Source organism: Monodon monoceros, unplaced genomic scaffold (assembly GCF_005190385.1).
Source record: "Monodon monoceros isolate NGI ecotype Baffin Bay Population unplaced genomic scaffold, NGI_Narwhal_1 Super_Scaffold_2, whole genome shotgun sequence".
Classification (NCBI taxonomy): domain Eukaryota; kingdom Metazoa; phylum Chordata; class Mammalia; order Artiodactyla; family Monodontidae; genus Monodon; species Monodon monoceros.
The window spans coordinates 5424229-5450133 of NW_021703776.1; positions in this window are offsets into that span (position 1 = coordinate 5424229).

Below are 25905 nucleotides of genomic sequence, written 5' to 3' on the forward strand. Positions count from 1 at the left end.
TCAGCAGGAGCCAGCTGTTAAGAAAACACAAGATGGGATTTCTAGCCCATTTGAGTGTGTAGCTGGACATGAGTAGCCTTGTACTCACCCCTAAAAATACCATTTCCTCTCCAGACATATGTACCAGGGATAGATCCAGGTTTAGGAAGACTGAAGCTTATACAATTTAGGCAACATAACTTCAAATTGGTAGATGGAATTATGAACCACATGTTCAAGTTTGTAGATTTTCACAAATTAGGTTCTTGGCTGGTTAACACTCACTTGCTCCCTCTTGGACCCTGGGTCTCTTCCTCAACATTGCCTCAGATTTACACAGGCAGTTGTGGATGTCTAGATGCTTGAATTTTATGTTTTTGCACATTATAAGGCACTGATGCCCTCATATTGCCTTTTATCCATGCTGTTCCATGGCGACCACACCTGTCAGCCTCCCCATCTGATGGAAAGAACCAGGCCTCAACCAGTGAGCCGCGCAGAGCCCTCACCCACTGCTGGGCACACCTTCCTCACCTGCTTCCGAACAATGATGTTTGTGATCTATTTACTGATTTTTCTCGACAGCTCCATGATGATTCCTCTTTCTCCGCCCTAAAGGCTGTACTTCACAGCCTCGTCTTCCCCTGGGGCGGCCACCCAAAACACTACACAGCACACTCATCAGAATAATACATTTGGGCTGGAAAAATGCAAGACCTGAGCTACTGCCCCATTTGCTAAATTCTGGGCAAGGCTCTCCCTGGGACATACCACGGAAGAACTGTGATGCTACCAAACCTTCTCTTTTTAGGTTGGGAAACATTCTTTCGCTTTCTATTACAACTACGTAACAAAAACCTTTTATCAAACCAAAAACAACTCATGTTTTTGTTTTGGTTTTGATTTTTAATAGCGATTTTTATTATGATATGATACACATAACCTAAAATTACCATCTTAACCAGTTTAAAGTGTAGAATTCAGTGGCATTTAGTACATTCACAGTGTTGCACAAGCATTTCCACTATCTAGTTTCAAAATGTTTTCATCGCCCGAAAGGAAGCCCATGCCCTTCAGCTATCACTTCTCACTACCCCTGCCCCCATACCCTGGCAACCACCAAACTGCTTTCTGTCTGTATGAGTTTCCCATTCTGGACAATTCATATAAATAGAATCATAAAACATGTAGCTTTAGTGTCTGGCTTCTTTAACTCAGCATCATATTTTCAAGGTTCATGAATGTTGTGGCATGTGTCAGTACTTCATTTCATCTTGTGACTGGATAACACTCCCTTGTATGGATAAAACACAATTTGTTTATCTACATTTTGGCTATTGCGAATAGTGATGCTATGAACATTCTTGTACAAGTTTTTGTTTGAACACTTGTTTTCAATTCTTTTGAGTGGAAATCATGGAATAAAATAAAAAGATGTAAGTATATATCATAAAAAAGTGTAAAAGGCATTGAACTAGTAGACCAGGATTCTGGTCCTGACCACAGCACTTACTAGTACAAAGTAAAGCTAAGATATATAAGTTCTTTGGGCCTTGGTTGGCCCATTTATAAAATGAGTACATTATTAGTTTTGCTTCACATCCTGTGTTGGCATGAAGCTCAAAAAATGAATGTCAAAGCATTTGAAAAATCACACCGTATTTTACCACCCATAAGCATGATTCTAAACTAATAGCAATAATTATGATTATTATTACAGTGTGTTCTGGGTTGCCCAACTCTGCATTTCTATTGAAGCAGGAAGTCTCTCACATACATTACATTGATGATTCTCCGAAAAAATATTTACATGGTTAAAGTGGCGCCCCAAACAGTTTAGTGTTTCCTCAATAAATTAAACATAGCATTATCAAGAGCAGTTCATTAAAAATTAAAAACTATCTGTTAGCACTGAAGACAGGTATATCTTTATAATGTCCAAATACAGCATTTTTGTGTGTTTGGCAATATACAAAAGTGTGTATCTCAATATAATAAAATATGTTCTTTAAAGATTTTTTAAATTTTTATTGGAGTACAGTTGATTTGCAATGTTGTATTCATTTCTGCTGTATAGCAAAGTGAATCAGTTATACATATACATATATCCACTCTTTCTTAGATTATTTTCCCCATATAAGCCATTACAGAGTATTGAGTAGAGTTCCCTGTGCTATACAGTAGGTCCTTATTAGTTATCTGTTTTATATATAGTAGTGTGTATATGTCAATCCCAGTCTCCCAATTTATCCCCCCCCGTCCCTTTCCCCCTTGGTAACCATAAGTTTGTTTTCTACATCTGTGACTCTCTGTTTTGTTCATTTGTACCATTTTTTTAGATTCCACATATAAGTGATATTACCTGATATTTGTCTTTCTCTGTCTGACTTACTTCACTCCATATGACAATCTCCCAAGTTGCTGCAAATGGCATTATTTCATTCTTTTTTATGGCTGAGTAGTATTCCATTGTGTATATGTACCACATCTTCTTTATCCATTCATTTGTCAATGGACATTTAGGTTTCTTCCATGGCCTGGCTGCTGTAAATAGTGCTGCAATGAACTTGGTGTGCATGTATCTAAAACGTTTTATAAAAGTTAGTGGAACACAAAGAAATGCCGTTTCAATAACATTCGGGGGTGGGGGGGCAGTAACACAGTTTGATGGTTTATTTTTCTAAGAATGAGCCTCCACATATATCATCTCATTTAGTCTTTGTCTCAATCTAGGAGTGAACAAAGGATGATAATACCCCCAATAACATCATTTTCTTGATGTTCAGGAATAATTTTACTGGCACAGTTCAACAGCTTTAGCAAAAGATTTGCCTGTTTCAGGAGGGCAGAAATTTAGCTTGAAAAAAAAAGAAGATAAGGAATGGGTGTGTAAAACATTTTCCATTTGCTTTCTTCAATTCAAAGAAGGGTCACAGAAGGTGGGGCTGAATGAGAGTCACATGGTTTTGAACTTCACATGGTACCCCAAACACCACAAGCTGGATACCCTTCAATCAAAATGAAAATTATAGCCCTGAGCAGCATTTCTATCAGAGAAAAGCAAATGTTGTGATTTCTGCACTGATATCAAATTTAACTGGAATGATTCAATAAAATGATTGTATCATTATAAATCTGGCGCTTTTTCTTAAGGTTTGATTAGTCTAGACACCTGAGTTAAGTAATGACTGCTGTTTGATACTCCAAAGTACACTTGGCAACTTTGATTAAATATTTATGTTAAATGTAGATGACTTAAAGTAAAATGTGCTCCAATCAAGGCTCTAGCAAGCTAGATATACAGCCTCATCAGTTTCAGAGTCTTGGTGTAAGGCCATATCATTTGACGTTCAGTCAACTTGAGTGGTGCAGCCCTCCACTTCCGCTCCCCGTGCGGGGTGTCACGGCAGACTTTTTTGTGTGTGGCCGTGTCCAAGCGAGCCTGGGACACATCAAAGAATAGACAGTAAGCGAGGTGAAGTTTGCTGTCTCTCTTCACCCCTCTTCTGTGATAGTAGAGCCCCATGTGTGCTCTCGCGTAAACAAAATTTACAGACACTTCTTAGACAAATCTAACTCACGATCTTTCCTTTTCAAAATGTCTTTAGTTCTTATCCCCAATTATTTGAGAATTAATGTGTTTCTTCAATTCAAAATATTCCTGTTGCATTTTCCTTTAAACTATGCTAAATCCATAATGCATATTTATTTACATTCTCACTGAGAGCATTAATATATACCTGAATTTTAAGGCAAGAAATTGGAAGTCATCTTGTTCTCCATATTCTTTCTTCCCACACTCCATCAGGTACTAAGTATTGTCAAATCACCCCAGTATGTTTGGATCTGTTGTATTTTTGCACAGCTCTCCCCAGACCTGCTCCCCAGGGCCATGGCTCGAGCCCAGGCCCTCATCCCTCCAGCCCAGACAATGGCCACGGACAATCTATAGCTCCTGCCCTGTGTGCATCTCTATTCTGCCCCAGTATGTCCCCATGATTTCAGAGATCTAAAGTAAATCAAATCTGATGTTATTAGTTGCTTTGGACTTACATTTAGACCTTTATGATTCTAAAGGTACTTCTTACATATTTATAATTCAACTATGTTTTGGCTTTTTAATTTTGTATCATATGCTACAGAAATACATAAATTTTTATTTTCATTTTATTTACTGAAAAAAAAAGGCATGCCTGCTTTAAAAAATTCTTTTGTTTGTTTGTTTGCAGTACGTGGGCCTCTCACTGTTGTGGCCTCTTCCGTTGCGGAGCACAGGCTCCGGATGCGCAGGCTCAGCGGCCATGGCTCACGGGCCCAGCCACTCCGCGGCATGTGGGATCTTCCCGGACCGGGACACGAACCCATGTCCCCTGCATCGGCAGGTGGACTCTCAACTACTGCGCCACCAGGGAAGCCCAAACAGTACTTATTTTTAAATGTAAAATTGAAAGACCCTTACCCTACGCTCACTCCCTCAAGAGTAATCAGTGTCAACAGTGCGTTGTGTCTTTCCCAGGAATTACATTTCTCCAGTGGCTTCTCAGTGCTAACAGAATGAATTACACCCTCCTCAGAACTCCTTTTTTGGACCTTCCCTCTCTTGTTTCTCACATATTGGAGCACAGACTATGATGGAAGGAACAGGCAGAATGTGTTTGAACTTGTGCCCCTGATTTGTTACTCGTATTTATTTCTCAAACTTCAGACTAAGCAACACTTCTTCTGGCAAAAAAAAATTTATTGGCTTCTCTTTTGTTTAGGGCTTTTCATTTTTAAAAAAGACAGATGCTCAAATCAGCTCAAGTTGGGAAGGAGCAGTGGTTTTCAAAATACATCAGGTTATTTAAAAATAAGAATTTCAACTATGATAGATTTCATGGAAACTGGAATTAGAATGAAGGCATCTTCATCATCCCCCTACCGTTGTTTTCATTTTTATCTTACGTCATTTCTGATGCTCTCAGAAACTGGAACATTCTCAATACTTGAACGCTTTTTATTTACTGTTTCCTCATGATTTTAATTTATAGGTAATTTCAATTGCCTTGGCTCTGCTTAAAGTTACATAAGCTTTTACCTTTTGCCTTTCTGGTTGTTTCCCCAGTTTTTAAATTTCCAATTACAAATTCCTAGAATAAAAATTCTAGGTACAATATACTTTTTTCCTGTAGGTCATATGATATAAATTGCTTACCAGATCCTACCTGGATTCTCCTAGGCTCAGGTGCCCACACCTTCTTAGGAGATCACGGGTGCTAAAGATGGCAATTGACTCTTAGCAGGACCGTGGTGATTGTGACAGTTAATTGCATGTGTCTACTTGGCCAGGCTATGGTGTCCAGTTGTTTGGTCAAAGGCTAGTCTAGATGTTATTGTGAAGGTATTTTTTAGATGTGATTAATGTTTACAAACTTTAAGTCAGACTTTAAGGAGATTATCCTCAATGTGGGACGGTTGTGGGGGGGGCACTTCATTCAATCAGTTGAAAGCCTTAAGACCAAAAATAGACTTCCCAGAAAAGAAGGAATTCTGTCTCAAAACTGTAACATAGAAATCCTGCCTGAGTTTATAACCTAATGGCCCTCCTACAGATTTAAGACTCAATACTACTGAGTTTCCAGCCTGTCAGGCTGCCCTAGAAATTTTACACTTATCTGCAATCATTTGAGCTAATTCCTTAAAATAAATCTCTGTATCTATATCATCTATGTCCGTATTCATATCCATATCTATATCTCTTATTATATACCCTATTGATTCTGTTTCTCTGGAGCACACTGACTGAGGCAGATTATAGCACAGAGTCTGTTTCTAGAGGAACAGAGTCTTAAAGATGACTTTTCTGAATTGGTTCTTGGTTTCTGGAATTGGTTCTCTATTTTTATTCTATAACACAAAAGACACCAATGATTCTATTTCCACTGATAGTCCATGATGTGATGTAGTAAGAGATATATGCAAAATAGCACCATTAGATACTTTTAATCAAGTACTTCTAAGAGGCAAAGTTCTGAGTGACCATATATTTGATACACATGAATGCTTTTGTCCAATTTAGGACTATATTGAGATTGGCAGTTTCCTCCTAACCGTGGTGGACAAATGGGGAGAGAAAAAGAAGAGCTCAGGGCTTCAGATTCCCAGCTCAAATGGTATACAAATCACTTGAAATTTTCTATGTCTGCCATGAAGAAAACCCTTATCTCCTTCAGCAACAGAACTGAGACTGCTGAAAACAGAATTGGAGTTTCATCCTGTGAGTGTCTGAATTACACACAAAATGCAGGATATCTCTTGTTAAAGTGAGGGCATTGATTGGGAAGGACTGGGATCCCGGGAATTGGCATGGGGATCTATGGGCAGATCCTGATGAAGCTGAGGACGTTGAATTAAATTTTGCTAAGTATTGCTGAATCTTCTTTGACAGTAGAGACAGCTCAACCTCCCTGTCTGAGGAGGGTAATCCTGTTTTTCCTGTGGTACTTACCTTGCAAGCCATGGTGACTCTCCCTGGGACTCACCCCTACCACCCCTCTTTGCTTCTAGACTTCTAAGCAGACTCAAGTCCTGGCAGGTCCCAAACAGATGAGATACAAAGTGTGACCCATGAGTAGATGTGCTACACTTGAAAAGAACTGCATAATTTTTCCAATTTATACAGCAGAAATACAGGGAATAGATATGGGAATGAATATTAAGGATGTAGGAAAAAGGGTGAAAGGAACATAAAATTGTATATGAGTTCACTAAGCAGAGGTCTTGAATTTAACATATAGCCAGAGGGATTAGAAAGGACTCTAACAGTGTGGTTGATTTGTTGGTTGCTTAAAACATGGACCAAGGGCTTCCCTGGTGATGCAGTGGTTGAGAGTCCGCCTGCCAATGCAGGGGACGAGGGTTCGTGCCCTGGTCCGGGAAGATCCCACATGTCGCGGAGTGACTGGGCCCGTGAGCCATGGCCGCTGAGCTTGCGCATCCGGAGCCTGTGCTCCGCAACGGGAGAGGCCACAACAGTGAGAGGCCCGCGTACTGCAAAAAAAAAAAAAAAAAAAACATGGACCAAAACGTTCCCTACACTATATAAAGTTGAAATGCCAGGGCTGCCTTTGTTTCCTGTATCCAAAGATTGGAATGCTAGAGTGGATTGATCATGTCAGACCTGTTCGCCTGCCCTAGGAGGGTCCAGAGGACACACCTTTCACTAACACTGTGATAAATACATTTGTGAGGGAAACTCCTGGGTTCTTGAAGAACTCTGTAGATGAAGATTACAGTGAGAATGCTGCCAATGATCTGGGCTCCTTAAATGCAATGGGGATAATTGGACCCAGAGGGGCAGAGGCCAATGGGCAGTAATCAATTGTCCAAGACAAGTGGCTGTGGAGACAATGCTGTTATCAGAAGACTATGACTTGTAGATGACGTGTAGCTGGTCATGAAGTTTCTGGAAGAGAACTAATTGGGCAGTCTTACTTGATCTGGTCAGGAGTTCTAGGTCACTTCTAAAGAGCCCCAGTCCCTCATTCAATTCCCACACGTGAGCCGGTTTGCAGATCCAGAATGCCTTGAATGAGAGGGAGGTCATGTCCCCTTGAGGAAGAGCCCCGGCACACTGCCAAAATTGATACTGTTAATCTTTCTCCCAGCCTTCAAAGGAAAATATGGCCTTTCACCAAGATCACTGTGTATCATGGAAAAGGAAATAATCAGACTTTTGAAGGATTACTAGACACTAGCTCTGAACTCATACTAACTCCAGGAGACTGAAAATGTCCACCTATCAGATTGGGGCTTCTGAAGGTCAAGAGATCAATGGAGTTTTAGTTCAGATCCATCTTACAGTGGGACCAAAGCATCTCCCAAACCCATTCTGTGGTTATTTTCCCAGTTCCAAATGCATAATTGGAATGTATTAAACCAGCACCTGGCAGAATCCTCATATTGGCTCCCTGAATAGTGGAGTGAAGGATATTATGGTGGGAAAAGCCAAGTGAAGGCCACTAGAACTGCCTCTACCTAAGAACATAGTAAGCTGAAAGCAATACTGTGCTCTTGGAGTAATTACAGACATTAGTGTCACCATCAAGGACTTGAAGAAGTCAGGGGTGGTGATTCCCACCACATCTCCATGCAACTCACCTAACTTGGCCTGTGCAGAAGACAGATGTATCTCGGAGAATGACAGTGGGTTATTGTAAATTTAACTAGGTATAGCTCCAACTGCAGCTGCTGCTCTAGACATGGTTAGATTGTGTAAGCAAAAAACCATGTCCCCTCACACATGATATGCAGTTATTGATCTGGCAAATGCTTCCTTCCTGATACCAAGAAGTTTGCTGAGACCTGTCAAGGTCAGCAATGTGTCTTCCTGTCCTATCTCAGGGCTTTGTCAACTCTCCATCCGTATGTCACAATCTAGGACGTAGGGCTCTTGATCACATTTCCCTCCACAAGTTATTACACTGGTCCATTACACTGATGGAGTTATGCTGATGACCAAGATGTAGAAATTACCCTAGACTTACTATGAGACATTTGTGTGTCACAAGGTAGGAAACAAATCCAACTAAAACTCAGAGGCCTTCCACCTCAGTGAATTTTCTAGGGGTCAGTAGTGTGGACATGTTGAGATATCCTCTCTAAGGCAAAAAGAAATTGTTGTATCTGGTCCCCTCAGTAACAAAAAAAGGAGGCACAATACCCAGTAGACCTCTTAGGATTTTGGAGACAATATATTTCTCACATAGGGGTGTTATTCCAACCCACTTTCCTCATGACCTGAAAAGCTGCTAGTTTTGGGTGAAGCCCAGAGCAGTCATGGGCTCTGCAGCAGGTTCAGGTTGCCCTAGGCCATACGATCCAGCTGATGCAAGTGTCAGTGGCAGGTAGGGATGCTGTTTGGAGCCTTGTGCAAGTTCCTATAGGTGAATCATAACACAGACCCTTAGGATTTTGGAGCAAAGCCCTGCCATCCTCTGCAAATAACTTCTTTTGAAAAATAGTCTTTGGCCAGCTATTGGGTCTTAGTAAAGACTGAACACTTAACCATGGCCCACCAAGTTACCATGCAAAATGAACTGCCCTTTATGAACTGGGTGTTGTCTGACCCAAGCTATAAAGTTGGGCATGAGTAACAACACGCCATCATAAAATGGAAGCTGTGATCGTATGATCCTGCAATCCCAGTCCTGGACATATATCTGGAGAAAACCATAATTCAAAGAGACACATGCACCCCAATGTTCATTGCAGCACTATTTACAATAGCCAGGTCATGGAAGCAACCTAAGTGTCCACTGACAGATGAATGGACAAAGAAGATGTGGGGTGTGTGTGTGTGTGTGTGTGTGTGTATGCAATGGAATATTGCTCAGCCATAAAAAGGAATGAAATGTTGCCATTTGCAGCAACATGGATGGACCTAGAGATTGTCATACGAAGTCAGAGAAAGACAAATATCATATATCACTTATATGTGGAATCTACAAAACATGATACAAATGAACTTATTTACAAAACAGAAACAGACTCACGGATATAGAAAACAAATTTATGGTGAACAAAGGGGAAAGTGGGAGGAGAATAAATTAGGAAATTGAGAATAACATATACAAACTATATATAACATAGATAAACAAGAACCTACTGTGTAGCATAGGGAACTATGCTTAATATTTTCTAATAACCTATATGGGAAAAGAATCTGAAAAAGAATATATATATATATATATATATATATATAACTGATTCACCTTGCTGTACAGCAGAAGCTAACACAACATTGTAAATCAATTATACTTAAATAAAAATAAATTTTAAAAAAACAAATAAATAAAATAAAATAGAAGCTGTGTAAATTTAATCGGACCCAAGCAAATCCTGAGTACATAAGTAAGATGCATGAGGATGTGGTCCAAATGCCCATGGCCCACATTTATCTTATGTAACTTTCTCTCTTCCAGCTCCCAGCTACGCCCTCAGGAGGAAGCTCTTATGATCAGTTAACTGGGAAAGAGAAAACCCAGGTCTGGTTTACAGATGGTCCTGCACAATAGGCAGGCACCACCTGAAAGCATACAGCTGTGGCCCTGGAGCCCCTCTCTGGGACACCCCTGCAGAACAATATGAAGGGAAATCCTCTCATGGGGCAGGACTCTGAATAGTGCACCTGGCTGTGCACTGCACTTACTAGAAATGGCCAAGACATGTGATTGTTTACTGATTCAAGGCTGTGGTCTATAATTTGGTTGGATGGTCAGGAACTTGGAAGAAATGTAATAGGAAAATCAGTGACAAGGAGGTCTAAGGAAGATGTATGTAGGTAGGAGTCTTTGTATGGGCAAAAAGTATGAAGATATTTATGTCCCACTTGAATATTCTTCAAAGGGTGATCTAAGCAGAGGATCTAATAATCAGGTGGATGGATGACCCATTCTGTTGACATCAGTCAGCATCTTTCCCTGGGTACTTCTGTCATCACCCACTGGGCTCATGGACAAAGTAGTACAGCTGACAAGGATGGAGATGTGTTCTCAGCAACACAGATGTTCACTTACCAAAGCCAACCTGGCTACAGCCACCACTGAGCACCAAATCTGCCACAGCAAATACTGAGTTTCTGATAGGACATCATTCCCCAGGATGCTCAGCCAGCCACCTGGTGGCAGCTTGATTACACTGGGTCTCTTTCACCATGGACAGGGCAGTGTTTTGTTCTTACTGGAATACACAGAGTCTGGATATGAATTTGCCTTCCCTGTGCACAATACTTTTGCCTAAACGATCATCTGAGAACTTACAGAATGCCTTATGAACTGCCATGATATTACACACAGTATTGCTTCTGATCAGGGAATCTACTTCACAGCAAAGTAAGTTCAGCAATGGTCCCGTGCTTATGGAATTCATTGATTTTTACCTTGTTTCCCACCACCTTAAGCAACATCCTGGTTTGATACAATGGCGGAACCACCTTTTGAAGACTGAGTTATAGCACCACATAGGTAGTAGTACCTTGTAGGACTAGGGCAAGCTTCTCCAGAAGGCTGTATACACTCTGAATCAGGTGGATAGAGACATACATATATAGATATATTATTCCTTTGCTAAGCTATATGGTTTTAAATGCCTGGAGCAATAATTAATGACCTGAGTGTTTATGATTTCAATATATTAAAGTATATTTCCAGAGAACCTTCAAGATGGTGGAGGAGTAAAATGCGGAGATCACCTTCCTCCCCACAAATACACCAGAAATACATCTACATGTGGAACAACTCTTACAGAACACCTCCTGAACGCTGGCAGAAGACCTCAGACTTCCCAAAAGGCAAGAAACTCCCCACGTACCTGGGTAGGGCAAAAGAGAAAAGAAAAAACAGTGACAAAAGAATAGGGATGGGGCCTGCACCTCTGGGAGGGAGCTGTGAAGGAGGAAAGGTTTCCACACACTAGGAAGCCCCTTCACTGGCAGAGACGGGGTTGAGGGGGGGAGTTTTGGAGCCACGGAGGAAAGTGCAGCAACAGGGGTGCAGAGGGCAAAGCAGAGAGATTCCCGCACAGATGATCAGTGCCGACCAGCACTCACCAGCCTGAGAGGCTTGTCTGCTCACCTGCTGGGGCAGGTGTGGGCTGGAAGCTGAGGCTCGGGCTTCAGAGTTCAGATCCCAGGGAGAGGACAGGGGTTGGCTGCGTGAACACAGCCAGAAGGGAGCTAGTGCACCACAGCTAGCCGAGAGGGAGTCCAGGAAAATGTCTGGACCTGACCTGCCTAAGGGGCAAGAGACCATTGTTTCCGGGTGCACAAGGAGAGGCGATTCAGAGCACCACCTCTACGAGTTCCAGAGACGGGAGTGAGCCACGGCTATCAGCGTGGACCCCAGAGACAGGCATGAAACACTAAGTTGCTGCTGCAGCCACCAAGAAGCCTGTGTGCGAGCACATGTCACTATCCACACCTCCCCTCCCGGGAGCCTGTGCAGCCCGCCACTGCCAGGGTCCCGTGATCCAGGGACAACTTCCCTGGGAGAACACACGGTGCACCACAGGCTGTTGCAATGTCACGCGGATCTCTGCCGCCATAAGTTCACTCTGCATTCCGTACCCCTCCCTCCCCCCGGCCTGAGTGAGCCAGAGCCGCCTAATCAGCTGCTCCTTTAACCCCGTCCTGTGTGAGCAAAGAACAGACACCAGAGGGCGACCTACACGCAGAGGCGGGGCCAAATCCAAAGCTGAACCCCAGGAGCTGTGCAAACAAAGAAGAGAAAGGGAAATCTCTCCATGCAGCCTCAGGAGCAGTGGATTAAATCTCCCCAATCAACTTGATGTACCCTGCATCTCTGGAATACCTGAATAGACAACGAATCATCCCAAAACTGAGGTGGTGGACTTTGGGAGCAACTGTAGACTTGGGGTTTGCTTTCTGCATCTAATTTGGTTTTGGTCTTATGTTTATCTTATCTTAGTATTTAGAGTTTAGTATCATTGGTAGATTTGTTTATTGATTTGGTTGCTCTCTTCCTTTTGTTTTTATATATATAGATATATAGTTGTTTTTCTTTTTTCTCTTTTTGTGAGTGTGTATGGGTATGTTTCTTTGTGTGATTTTGTCTGTATAGCTTTGCTTTTACCATTTGTCTTAGGGTTCTGTCTGTCCGTATTAATTTTTTTTTTTAGTATAGATTATAGCGCTTGTTATTGTTGGTGGATTTGTTTTTAGGTTTGGTTGCTCTCTTCTTTCTTTCATTTTTATATTACTTTTTAATTTTTAATATTTTTTCTTTTTTATTTTAGTAACTTTATTTTATTTTATTTATTTATTATTTTTTTCTCCCCTTTCTTCTGAGCCGTATGGCTGACAGGGTCTTTGTGCTCTGGTCGGGTGTCAGGCTGGTGCCTCTGAGGTGGGAGAGCCAAGTTCAGGACATTTGTCCACCAGAGACTTCCTGGCTCCATGTAATGTCAAACAGCAAAAAGTCTTCCAGAGATCTCCATCTCAAAGCTAAGACCCACCTCCACTCAATGACCAGCAAGCTACAGTAATGGACACGTTATGCCAAACAACTAGCAAGACAGGAACACAACCCCACCCATTAGAAGAGAGGCTGCCTAAAGTCATAAGGTCACAGACACTCTAAAACACACCACCGGACATGGTCCTGCCCACCAGAAAGACAAGATCCAGCCTCATCCACCAGAACACTGACACTAGTCCCCTCCACAAGGAAGTCTACACAGCCCACTGAACCAAACTTAGCCACTGGGGGCAGACACCAAAAACAACAGGAACTACGAACCTGCAGCCTGTGAAAAGGAGACCACAAACACAGTATGTTAAGCAAAATGAGAAGACAGAGAAACACACAGCAGATGAAGGAGCAAGGTAAAAATCCACCAGACCAAACAAGTGAAGAGAAAATAGGCAGTCAACCTGAAAAAGAATTCAGAGTAATGATAGTAAATATGATCCAAAATCTTGGAAATAGAATGGAGAAAATACAAGAAACATTTAACAAGGACCTAGAAGAACTAAAGAGCAAACAAACAATGATGAACAACACAATATATGAAATTAAAAATTCTCTATAAGGAATCAATAGCAGAATAACAGAGGCAGAAGAACGGATAAGTGACTTGGAAGATAAAATAGTGGAAATAACTACTGCTGAGCAGAATAAAGAAAAAAGAATGAAAATAATTGAGGACAGTCTCAGAGAACTCTGGGACAACCCTAAATGCACCAACATTCGAATTATATGGTTCCCAGAAGAAGAGAAAAAGAAAGGGACTGAGAAAATATTTGAAGAGATTATAGTTGAAAACTTCCTTAATATGGGAAAGGAAATAGTCAATCAAGTCCAGGAAGTGCAGAGAGTCCCATACAGGATAAATCTAAGGAGAAATATGCCAAGACACGTATTAATCAAACTATCAAAAATTAAATACAAAGAAAAATATTAAAAGCAGCAAGGGGGAAACAACAAATAACATACAAGGGAATCCCCATAAGGTTAACAGCTGATCTTTCAGCAAAAGCTCTGCAAGCCGGAAGGGAGCGTCAGGACATATCTAAAGTGATGAAAGGGAAAAACCTACAACCAAGATTACTCAACCCAGCGAGAATATCATTCAGATTTGACAGAGAAATTAAAAGCTTTACAGACAAGCAAAAGCTAAGAGAATTGAGCAACACCAAACCAGCTATACAACAAATGCTAAAGGAACTTCTTTAGGCAGCACACCAAGAGAAGTAAAAGATCTACAATAACAAACCCAAAACAATTAAGAAAATGGCAATAGGAACATACATATTGATAATTACCTTAAATGTAAATGGATTAAATGCTCTAAGCAAAAGACATAGACTGGCTGAATGGATACAAAAACAAGACCCATATATATGTTGTCTACAACAGACCCACTTCAGACCTAGCGACACATACAGACTGAAAGTGAGGAGCGGGAAAAAGATATTCCATGCCAATGGAAATCAAAAGAAAGCTGGAGTAGCAATTCTCATATCAGACAAAATAGGCTTTAAAATAAAGATTATTACAAGAGACAAAGAAGGACACTACATAATGATCAAGCGATTGATCCAAGAAGAAGATATAACAATTGTAAATATTTATGCACCCAACATAGGAGCACCTCAATACGTAAGGCAAATGCTCACAGCCGTAAAAGGGAAAATCGACAGGAACACAATTGTAGTAGGGGACTTTAACACCCCACTTTCACCAAAGGACAGATCATCCAAAAAAAAATAAATAAGGAAACACAAGCTTTAAATGAGACATTAAGCAAGATGGACTTAATTGATACTTATAGGACATTCCATCCAAAAACAACAGAATACACTTTCTTCTCAAGTGCTCATGGAACATTCTCCAGGATAAAGGAGATCAAACACCGTGATCAAGTAGGGTTTATCCCAGGAATGCAAGGATTCTTCAATATAGGCAAATCAATCAATGTGATAAACCATATTAACAACTTGAAGCAGAAAAAACACATGATCATCTCAATAGACGCAAATTTCAACAAAATTCAACACCCATTTTTGATAAAAACTCTCCAGAAAGTAGACATAGAGGGAACTTACCTCAACATAATAAAGGCCATATTTGACAAACCCACAACCAACATCGTTCTCAATGGTGAAAAACTGAAACCATTTCCTCTAAGATCAGAAACAAGACAAGGTTGTCCACTCTCATCACTATTATTTAACATAGTTTTTGAAGTTCTAGCCACAGCAATCAGAGAAGAAAAGGAAATAAAAGGAATCCAAATCAGAAAAGAAGAAGTAAAGCTGTCACTGTTTGCAGATGACATGATACTCTACATAGAGAATCCTAAAGATGCTACCAGAAAACTACTAGAGCTAATCAATGAATTTGGTAAAGTAGCAGGGTACAAAATTAATGCACAGAAATCTCTTGCATTCCTATACACTAATGATGAAAAATCTGAAGGAGAAATTAAGGAAACATTCCCATTTACCATTGCAACAAAAATAATAAAATACCTAGGAATCAACCTACCTCAGGTGACAAAAGACCTGTATGCAGAAAACTATAAGACACTGATGAAAGAAATTAAAGATGATACAAACAGATAGAGAGATATACCATGTTCTTGGATTGGAAGAATCAACCTTGTGAAAATGACTATACTACCCAAAGCAATCTATAGATTCAATGCAATCCCTATTGAACTACCAATGGCATTTGTCACAGAACTAGAACAAAAAATTTCACAATTTGTATGGAAACACAAAAGACCCTGAATATCTAAAGCAATCTTGAGAAAGAAAAATGGCGCTGGAGGAATCAGGCTCCCTGACTTCAGACTATACTACAAAGCTACAGTAATCAAGACAGTATGGTATTGGCACAAAAACAGAAATATAGATCAATGGAACAGGATAGAAAGCCCAGAGGTAAACCCATGCACTTATGGTCACCTTATTTTTGATAAAGGAGGCAAGAATATACAATGGAGAAAAGACAGTCTCTTCAGTAAGTGGTGCTGGGAAAACGGGACAGCTACATGTAAAAGAATGAAATTAGAACACTCCCTAACACCATACACAAAAATAAACTCAAAATGGATTAAGGACCTAAATGAAAGGCCAGACACTAGAAAATTCTTAAAGGAAAACATAGGCAGAACACTCTAGGACATAAATCACAGCGAGATCATTTTGACCCACCTCCCAGAGAAAAGGAAATAAAAACAAAATAAGCAAATGGGACCTAATGAAACTTAAAAGCTTTTGCATGGCAAAGGAAACTGTAAACAAGACGAGAAGACAACCCTCAGAACAGGGGAAAATATTTTCAAATGAAGCAGATGACAAAGGATCAATCTCCAAAATTTACAAGCAGCTCATGCAGCTCAATATCAAAAAAACAAACAACCCAATCCAAAAATGGGCAGAAGACCTAAATAAACATTTCTCCAAAGAAGATATACAGATTGCCAATAAACACATGAAAGAATGCTCAACATCACTAATCATCATTAGAGAAATGCAAATCAAAAGTACAATGACGTATCACCTCACACCAGTCAGAATGGCCATCACCAAAAAATCTACAAACAATAAATGCTGAAGAGGGTGTGGAGAAAAGGGAACCCTCTTGCACTGTTGGTGGGAATGTGAATTGATACAGCTACTCTGGAGAACAGTATGGAAGTTCCTTAAAAAACCAAAAAATAGAACTACCATATGACTCAGCAATCCCACTACTGGGCATATACCCTGATTAAACCATAATTCAGAAAGAGTCATGTACCACAATGTTCATTGCAGCTCTATTTCCAATAGCCAGGACATGGAAGCAACCTAGGTGTCCATCAACAGATGAATGGATAAAGAAGATGTGGCACATATATAAAATGGAATATTACTCAGCCATAAAAGGAAACAAAATTGAGTTATTTTTAGTGAGGTGGATGGACCTAGAGTCTGTCATACAGAGTGAAGTAAGTCAGAAAGAGAAAAACAAATACTGTATGCTAACACATATATATGGAATCTAAAGAAAACAAAAAGGTTCTGAAGAATGTAGGGGCAGGACAGGAATAAAGACACAGACATAGAGAATGGACTTGAGGACACGGGGAGGGGGAAGGGTAAGCTGGGACGAAGTGAGAGAGTGGCATGGACATATATACACTACCAAATGTAAAATAGATAGCTAGTGGGAAGCAGCCGCATAGCACAAGGAGATCAGCTCAGTGCTTTGTGACCACCTAGAGGCGTGGGATAGGGAGGTTGGGAGGGAGACGCAAGAGGGAGGGGATCTGGGGATATATGTATACGTATAGCTGATTCACTTTGTTATAAAGCAGAAACTAACACACCATTGTAAAGCAATTATACTCCAATAAAGATGTTAAAAAAAACTATATGGGAAAAAATCTGAAAAATAATATATATATATATATATATATATATATATCTGAATTACTTCATTGTATACCTGAAACTAACACAACATTGTAAATCAACTATACTTCAATAAAAAAATTAAAAAGTAAAAAAAGTGTATATTTCCAACTAAAACATTTTTATAATTTGTTTTGGAGGCAAAATTATAAACGTAATAGTTTGATGATTTAAGCCAAGGAAGGCTAATATAATTTTTGAGATACAATATGGATATTATGTCATGGAACAGGAACATTATAGTCCATTTTCGGACACTAAAATGTTCTGCTGACCTGGACCTGTTCTTTGCTGATGATTCAGATGTAAGAATGATGAAGTGAACTGGCTGGAATTAGAGAACAATGAAAAGGAGGACAGAGTTGATGAGAGTGATTAAGGGAAGTGCAGAAGTTCTACATAATAACAGCTGAGTACTAAAAATAGGGTCAACTCCATAATTCAATTCTGACCACTACTGACGATTAAACTTGATTTTAGTTTTCAATCCTTTCATTTAATACTATATCCTTTATTACATGTGAACAACACTCCAGTATAGTAAATCATGAAATGGGAATGAAGCCTGTAATTTTAATTAACATACTTTAAAATGTTTCTGATTTGTATGCATTGGATCAAATTTTCATTTACCGTGAGCTGTTTTTTTCATTCTCATGAAATGTTTGACATAAACATTTCTTTCTTTAATACAATACTAAATATTTAATAAAATGCATTACATTTTTAGTATGACTTGCCAGGAATTTTTCTCCCTACAAATATTTGTATAATGGAAACTAAAACTCACAGCCAGATTCAGTTTCAATCAACAGGTAGAAGTAAGCATTTTTGTTATTGTTTCATAGCGAACGATGAATGTCACTCATCTTTCCTCCTGGCTCTCTCACTGCCTTATCTGGGCTCTGGGTGAGCACAGATACTCACAGGTTCTCATTTGGGGTGCAAGCATAGGGCACTAGCAATACTTAAGTGAGGATTAGAAATAAATTTACAACCTGAAGAGAGGCTATTTAAATTTTTTTTTTCTTTTCCTTTGGTTAGATAGAGAACAATGTTATCTGCTGATTTCATAGTAAATAGAGGTTCTAATTGATCTTGACTCCGGTGCCTGATGCACCTAGAGTGATTCTGCATCTTCTATTAGCCAAACTTACTATCCATTCACCTATTCACTCATCCATTTATTCTGCCAACTGGACATGTAAGCAGAGTTAACCAAAGTACAATAAATCACCCCACCAGGAGATCTCTGAGAATGGGATCATGTTTAACTTGTTTTGTACACCCTGGACCTAGAGGGCACTCAATACCTGCTTTCTGCCTTTTATGGCCATTAATAAATATGTTGTAAATTTAAGTAAGAAAACAATTATTATGAGGCCTGCAGACATGAGCTTTCTCCTATGCATGAGCTCTTCACCACTGTTCCAAATCTCCCAGAATCAGAAAGGAAAAAGGAGTCAAATAACTGATCCAAGTCTCTCCTCAGTTTTCACCTCACTTTACTCTTCTGCAGAATTTGTCAAATTACTGATTTCACTTTTTCCAGAAGCAGAACGGGGGAGGGGAGGGAAAGCGAGAGAGGGGAGAAAAATAAGACCTATGCCTGTGAGAGTTAAATGTGAAACCCAGAGTTCGTCAGCTATCAAGGGCCTGGCACACAGTAATTTCTCCCAAAATGGCACTAATATTATTCCTCTGTGATTATTAAAGATGCTACAAACATTTAGCACCCTTGCTTTTTGCCATGCAGCTGTTAGTACTTGAGATGTGCTTTTGTTTACGTTTTCACTTGTCAGAACGATGCTAATCTCTAAAGAACAATTGAAATGTCACTTCCTGTGATCACTTCATTGATCCCCTTTATGGGGAAAATTACTGGCTCCTGACCCAACTGTGTTGTTTCCAACAGAAATAAGGCTAAACCTGCAGCATGAGAAGTGAGGTATAAAGTAACAGCTTGACTTGCAGTGTTGCCCTTCTGCCTGCATGAACTTTAGTTCTGGGAGGGAGCAGGTATGGGGAGGGAAGGTGTGGTGTCATTGCCAAAACACACAATGTCAAGCTAAAACTACATTTTAAAAAAATTTTATAAAACCAAAATGGATCCAAATTTTGCCTAGTTTTCATATTACATAATGATAAATGTTCAATGCATAAATAATAATAACACATTTAATCTCTAAATTTTAGTATCTTTAGATTATTTTTTAATCTCATCAGAGCGAGCATATATATAAACAGAATATTTTCTATGTACCTTCATGTGCTTTTGAAAATTAATGTTATAACATAGATCGGTTTCTTATCTATTTTTTAAATTAGCAATATACTAAGAACATTTTCTCCAGCCAGTAAATATTACTCTATGATGTACATTTTCATGACTTCACTGTGTGATGTCCTGGGTTCCAGATGGACCAAGGATATAAGATTGGATGCAACAATAGGGCCTGGGATTGTGTTGGTTGGAGTGTCATTTCCACCCTGGGTGGGTAGGAGCACTTTGCACTAGCAGTGAAAATTCATGGAAATATAGGAAAAAAGGAGATGATAAACACTTAAAATGGTATATTCTTCTCTCTCTCTCTCTCTCTCTCTCTCTCTCTATATATATATATATATATGTGTATACACACACATATACATATACAGAGATGTATAAATATACATTATCTTATATATTATACATATAAAGTTGTTAGCATCTTCTTGCTATTATAAATAATGCTAAAACATGTATCTGTACACAAAATTAGGGGAAATTACTGAGAGAGGAATTGTTTCGCCAAAGCCTATGCAAAATTTTAAGATTTGTTCATATATATTCCCAAATGTCTCTATAAAATATTTCTGCCATTCCCAAATGTCTCTATAAAATATTTCTGCCACATTCGATTCCCCCAATAACTGCCTCACAGTCTAACCAAGACGCTTTCCCCATTTTTCCAAACAATGGTTTACTTTGCAGGGTAAAGTGAGCAGTCAGGGGCGTAGACCTTATGTTTCATTTTTCAGTTAAAATTTCTTTAATCACTACAGAGCACAAATATCTAACATGCCATTCCATTGGGGAAAGGGGTGGTTAATTTGTTATTAACCCCTGATGGATTTTTAAAAATCAGAAGAAGTAATTTAAACACCTGTTCAAATTATTTACAGATGAAGAGAGAAAGGGGAAGTTTCCACATATATATGGCTCCACGTGCTGAATCAAATAGAGAAGAGAGAGTTAAAGCCAAAGGACCTGCCAAAGTGAGCACCATATCTAGCAGCAAATTGCATTTCCTGTGTTTGCTGTGGTTGTTCACTTTAACAGGAAAAGGGCTGCCATTTTCTTCACTAATAATCCAGGCTGTCCCACTTTACCTACTCCTCAAGCTTTCTTCTCTCAATGAAAAAGAAATGTGATACTTCTCTTCATTTGCTTCCCAGCTGTTTGCATCTTCTTCCTGCCCCTCTCGTGCTGAGCCAGGAGGAGCTGGTACAATTTTGCTATACTTTCCTTTAAATTACATGGCCAACAGTATTCTCCCTTTCAAGAAGTGAATCAGCATTTACTAGGCTCTTTCCTAATCTATTTCTCCCATAAATTGGCCAAAGTTTCAGTGCATGGACGCCACCTTCCCTGGTGCCTATGTCAAAAGCCTTTACCCCATCTATCATTTGCTCACTGTGTTGTTACCACCTTGTAGAAGCCTCTTGACTACACCAATCATCTACTGTAGTATTCCAAGACCTTTCCACAGGCTCCATATTGGTTTTTTGTTTTGTTTTTGTTTCATACTAGAATTACTTGAACTCTATGCAGGTTTTATGATTGAATCAAAAGCTGGATACTTGAATTCTTACCAGTATCTCTCCTCATTTTCCCTTTGGGTGTTGTTAGTGAGACTCGCTTATTCATTTTGAATCACTGGGTTAGCGGGCCAGTAGACTGAGTGGAGAAGACAATAAACAGGGGTCTAGCAATCTAGATCAGGGAAATTTATGTTTTCATAATTTTCCAGAGAAACTCAGCCTATTTTTAGTTAATCTTCTATTGATCCACTGATACCCATTTGTTGAGCCCTGTTTTTGATGATGGAAGTGGTAATAAGACAGAAAAAGTCCCTTTCCTTATGGGATCTATTTTGAAGGGGGTGTACAGTAGAGATTATCAGTCGAAGTTCATACAAAAACAAACAAGATAATTTTAGATAGAAACAAGGGCCATGAAGAAATAATTTCAGAGATACATAGTGATAAGTTGAGGATTAAAATGTGTTGAGAGAGAGTATATTTTTAAAAATATGTTTTTTTAAAGATAACTCTACCCTCTGGGTGACAGCATATATTGAAAACTGGATGCAGAAAGCAGGAGAGAACTCAAGGAACATCAATAATTTACATGCTCAGAAGAATAGAAAAGGTTCTGCATTGATTACACAAAGGAAAAAAGAGGAAGAGGAAGAAGAAAGAAGAGTAGGAGGACAGGAAAAAGGAAGAGGAAGGGAAGGGAAAGGGGAACATTTTGAGAGGTTTTTAGTTCATTGATATTCAAAATATGAGCAGATTTTTTAAATATATAAGTAAATAAATAAAACTTGTGAGTGATATAATACAGAGATAGAAATAATCAGGGAAATGCCAATGAAAACCACAGTGAGGACTTCTGTGGTGGTCCAGTGGTTAAGCCTCTGTACTTCCATGGCAGGGGGTGTGGGTTTGATCCCTGGTTGGGGAATGAAGACCCTGCATGCTGCATGGTGTGGCGAAAAAAAAAATCACACCACAATGAGATATCACCTCATACCCGCTAGAATTACTATTATCAAGAAGACAAGAAATAAGTGCTGGTGTGGATGTGGAGAAAAGGGAAGTCTTGTTCATGTTGGTGGGAATGTAAATTGGTGCAGCCACTATGGAAAACAGTATGGAAGTGCATCAAAAAATCAAAAATATAACTACCATATGATCCAGCAATCCCACTTTTGGGTAAATATCTGAAGGAAATGAAATCACTGTCCAAAGAGACCTCTGCCTCCCCATGTTCACTGCATTATCCATTATGTATAATATATATACAAATATTCACTGCAGCATTATTCATTTTTCATCCATTCATCCATTGACAGACACTAAATTTGTGTCTATGTCTTGTGAATAATATAATCATAATAATAATATTGTGAATACTATTGGGGTTGGGTGTGGGTTGGGGAAATGGGGAGGTGTTGGTCAAAGGGTACAAACTTTCCATTATAAAATGAATACATTCTGGGGATCTACTGTACAGCATGGTGACTATAGTTAACAGTGCTGTATTATACACTTGAAAGTTGCCAAGAGTAGCTTGGCATGAGTATCTTGAGTGTTCTCACCACACACACACCAAAAAAATGGTAACTAGGTGAGGTGATGGCTATGTTAACTAAACTCATTGGGATGATCATTTTACAATATATACATATATCAAGTCATCATGTTGTACACTTTAAGCTTACACAGTGTTACTTGGCAATTAGATCTCAATAAAGCTAAGGGGAAAAAGAAATATTTTAAAGACACCAAGTGCTGAAGACATATTTGTGAAAAATAAGAATGCAAAGTATCAATTAATACATTTAAGCCTTGAATTCAAAAAAATTGTTTTCAAGAATTTGTCTTTTCAGATGACATGGGTATTTCAACATAGAAGGTAGCTTGGTTCTTAAGTTGTCCTTTTCAATCCTTGTGTTTATTTCATTCTTATATTTCTTAAAGAGTAAAGCAAGACCAAATACAAGTAGATTATTTTAAAGAAGGTAATGGCTGCCAAAAAAATTTAAAAAAGAAAGAAAGAAAATAAAGATTTTGCCAGATGCATTGTTCCCCTTGAGGAAAGGGAAGATAACACCTGAAATACATCAAGGAATTGTTAATGATTTCTTTATAAAAAAATATTTTAAGATGTGAGTGTTGAAATAGGAAATGTATACGGAAACTTCTCTGTCTTTTTCCTGTTGATTCTTTTCTCATTCCCAAGCTATCCTTCAGAAAAATAAAACTAAAACATTTCATAATTAAAAAAAAGAATGCAAAGTATCTCAATGAATTTTATCTTGATTACATGTTAAAAAAATGTACTCAGTAATATATATTATAATATATAATAATAATTACCAACAGGAAGCTGTGTTGAACTTCATAAGTACCCTTTCCTCCTTGTGAGTCTATGTTCAGTTCTCCCTCATCACTGACATCCTCGTGCAAGCAAGCCTGGCTGGGAAAAACCTGAAAAGAGGGCAAAGGGGAATATGAGACACACACATAGGAAGAGGGACTTAGCTTCTATAGATAGACTCACAGTTTCTTCCTGCCCCTTCTAGTTAAACACTAAATAGGTTAGAGAGAGTGCCAAATTGTATGCCTTTTGAGACACTCAAGAGCCAACATAGTTTCAAGGAAAAAGAACGAAACTCCTTTACTTACCATTTTAAACCAGACGTCCAAACACTTATAAATTAACGAACAAAGGAAGCTGACCAGGATTATTTTTTATAAACCTACAAAAAGTTAACATTTTAGAATGAGATAGAATTTTATTTGAATGACTTATTTATGATGTATTACATATGCCTGAGGTAATAACTACATTAAACATTCATTCTCCTTTTGCCCAGTTGCTTCGTAAACCTCTGCCCGTGTCCTCTGTGGGTGTGTGCTTGTTTGGATGCTCGCATGTGTCGAATGCTCTCGTGATTCAGGAAACTGCCCCACCTCCCTTTTCATTCTTCCCTCTTCCTCTCCCTTCCGGCTTCTTTCTCTTTTTCTGCCTCTTTTACCCTTAAAGTACCAATGTGTTATGAGTATGTGCTTTGTTTGTTGCCAGTTCAGAGGAAATGACAGTTGTTGATGACCATGTCATGGTTTTATCTCAGCTTAATCATATGAACCAGTGGAGAGAGATATTTTTTCAGGGTCATTTGATGATGAGGATAGGTAATAACATGATTTCATCTGTTCTGTATTCAGGGTCACATTTATTTCACTTTCCTACTTGCAATTGCAAGAATGATAATTTTACACTATTTCTTGCATTGGAGAAGATTAGTAACATATAATTGTTCTATTCAGTAAGCAGCATGTAAGTTTTCATATAACCAGAAAAGCAAGAGATAGTTACATAAAAATAAACAACTGAAAATGGAATGTGCTGTGTGTACCAGTGAACCTAGAGAGAGTGTCCATTCATCCACTGATACAGCAACTTACTGCCTACAAAGCACTATTAAATTTCATTAAAAACTATGAAGAGTGTGTTCACTTGAAAGTACAAACCTTTGAAAAATCTAGTGGGACATACCAACCCTTTGTGTGTGTGATGTAGGGGAGCAAACGGAGCTCAAAATTTAAAGATATATTAATGTTTATGTTCGTGCAAGGAGGGGGGAAAATAAAACAATTTACTCAGTATAGTTAAATTAAGTAGGCTTAAGGTAATCCACTAACTCCTGGAACTTATATATTTCCTACTTATTAAGGAGTTGACAAGTTTTACTTTAATACAATTACCAGTATCTGGGGATATCTGCATTTGGGTAATTACAAAATCGAATCTATTTAGAATAATAATAATCAAAGAATTAAAATATTTGTGGATAAGTAGGTAATATTTCAGGATTTAAGATATTTTTGAAAATACACATAAATGAATACCATTAAAATCTGTAAGAAGACATCTAAAATCTATAAGAAGATATTTTTTCTTTTTTTTTTTTGGTTTTTGGCCATGCTGCACAGCATTTAAGATCTTAGTCCCCTGACCAGGGATCAAACCCGCACCCCCTGCACTGGAAGCACAGAGTCTTAACCATTGGACTGCCAGGAAGTCCCAAGAAGACATTTAAATACTAAATCATTTATTTATTTATATAATGTTTACTAGGTACTAAAGAAGCTGTGGTAAACAAAGCATAGGACTCTCAGATTTATTATTTTACAGTAATTAAAAATAATGTGCTCTAAGCAGTCATGCTGCAAAGGAGAAGTGTTGGTGCTACAGAAATGTACATGTAACCTCCTACTCATGGAAATGATGTTATCAGGCCCCTCAAGCTTAGTTCAAGGAGTAAATCTTCATGTTCCATATTGGAAAAGCATAGGTCCATTGCAATATTTGTCACTAATGCCCACCAGTCGAGCCACATCCCATCCATATCCTGTCACAGGGAGCAGGAGTATTGCCAGAGGAAACGCAACAAGCCAGGAAACTTCACTGGCAACTGAGAGGTAAATGTAACTGGAATTTCCAGCCACAGATCTGGCCATGTTCTTGCAGGATCTTAGGATTTATGAGTTGCATCATTTGTCCATCAATATTGGGAACGCCTCCAGATGAACCTTAAATATGACACAGATCTAAATATATCTCACCACAAGAGTACACAAATTTGAAGAGTCCCAGCCAAGACTATAAAACTCTGTGAAACAGATGCTACTAA